Below are 2,228 nucleotides of genomic sequence, written 5' to 3'. Positions count from 1 at the left end.
AACCCTTAGTTGAAACTCACAGTGGCAGATTGTTTTGACCAAATCTAACCCCATGGATGTGTCCAGCATGTTCAAAATAGTAGAAATCGACCTTTGGATCATGTTTTTCGATGTAAAATTTTGATTTTATAAAAGTTGAAATTTGGTACATTTAAGACATTATTTTTTAACCCTTGCAAAATCTTGCATTCTAGTTGGAATAACATGATCCAAGTACCGATTTCTATTAACCCAAACATGTAGATCACATTGTAGGTTTAGATGTGAAAAAAATTAGTAAAATTTAAAATATCTTAATGAGCTTGAAGTCATAGGCGCTGCTCATGTCAACCCAATCGAGCTTCAAAATGGTCCAAATGCTAGGAACCCAGCTTTTAGATTGTGCTTTTTCAATGAAAAGATACAATTTTACAAGTGGAAAAGGTATCATACACTTAGGGCGTTGATTTTTCAAAGCTCATAAAATGATGTTTATGCATCATAAGTTTAGTTTCATAAAAGAAATATATACATGAATCATGTTTATGAGAGTGTATTTGCTACCTTCATGACTAGGAACCCCCTAGTTGAAATTCATAGAGGGATGTTGTTTTGACCAAATCTAATCCCATAGATGTATTCAGTATATGATTAAAATATTATTGTTTAATGGTTAAACATTCAGTACATTATATACCACAGATATTTCAACCCTCAAAAAAGTCATACACACAAGAACATGCATGATCCAAGTGCCTTTTTTTACTAAACAACAAAACATGTAGATCACAAGCCTTGATCAAGGGAAAACTTTCTCTCAAATATCCAAATATGAGAATTTTCTCTCAAATATGAGAATATGTGAATTTTTTCCTAAAGGCTTTAGTGGTGCTTTGAAGTACAGCTAAAGGTTTTTTTTACCTTTAACAACACTTTTGCAAATACCTACAGGACGACATTCGCAACCATGAGTTGCAAAGGTCCCAAAAATGTGTGAAGTCCTTTTACTAAAATTGCTTAAGAGGCACAAGCAGGAGGACATTCGCAAATGTTTGAGAACATTCACTTGTGAAAGTCAAGACATTCGCAAATGTGAAAGTATTTAGTTAAAAAAGGTGTGCACATTTTGGGGACTTGTGAATGTCCCCACAATGTGCAAGCCTCCTTTTAAAAAAATTGCATAAGGAGGACGGAGGACATTCGCAAATACTTAAGAGAAAAATTGCATATTTCTAAAAAAAATCACATATCTGAATATTTGAGAGGAAATTCATATATCTAGAGGAAATTTGTTTATGTGAAGAGTAAAAGGTCATTGTATAGCCTAAAATTTGTGAATTTGAAATTGGGCCAATTTCAAAAATTTGAACATCAGCGGCAATGCTAATTCCATGATTTGAAATAGGAGATCTAGAGTGTCTTAAATTTGAAGCTTAGCCTTAGCATAGAATGATGAAGTCTCCCAGACGTGATATTAAGTTTATTTTCCATTGGAGTAATTCCAAGCCTTTGGCAAATTTAAGAGACGCATAGGAGCTTTGTTAGTGGCAGCATGATTAAGCATGATCATAGGCTAATCAAATCAAAACGATTGAGTGTTTAGGGTTCAGTCCTTGGATTGGGGGGGGGGGGTGGATAGTTTCTTCAACAAGAGAGTGGCTGGTAATGCCCACCAGAGGACCTGGCCCTGCAACAGCCACGCCCCCATCAAACCAGGATCCAGTACGGGTACATGAAAATCCAAGTCAGAACTGGATCTGGTTAGGGTTCATATCAGTATTTTAGGTCGAAATAATTTGGATTCTGATCCAATTCCTTTCTTTACATTCAAAGAGATTTTTTCAATCTTTTGCTTACAGCATCCCGTATTACCAGATGTATTTTTATCCAGATTCCAAACTACAAAACTATATATCAAATTTGGATCCTGACTCAAATTCAGATCTACCGTTCAGATTTAGCATGGTCTGGGCCTTGTCAGATTCGTTTGCTCCACTCCGTCATATAATCCCCAAAGGCATAGCATTTTATAGCACTAAATGAGACATGGTAGTTACGAGGTTCAACCCAATCTTGGCTGCCTGAACCTAAGGCCAAAAGCCCGGCCGGCCTCAGTAATTTGGATCCTGGCAAATACCGACCCACTGCTTTCGTCTCTCTCTCTTGGTTGGATGAAAGCTAACAGTCAGAATATAAGGGCCTTCCTTTTTGCAAACAATCTTGAAAAAAAAAGATCCAAAGATTGATCG

This window comes from Nuphar pumila, chromosome 14, assembly GCF_984573655.1.
Source record: "Nuphar pumila chromosome 14, dmNupPumi1.hap1.1, whole genome shotgun sequence".
Classification (NCBI taxonomy): domain Eukaryota; kingdom Viridiplantae; phylum Streptophyta; class Magnoliopsida; order Nymphaeales; family Nymphaeaceae; genus Nuphar; species Nuphar pumila.
The sequence above is the reverse complement of the archived record's forward strand: the minus strand, read 5'-3'. Positions refer to the sequence as shown.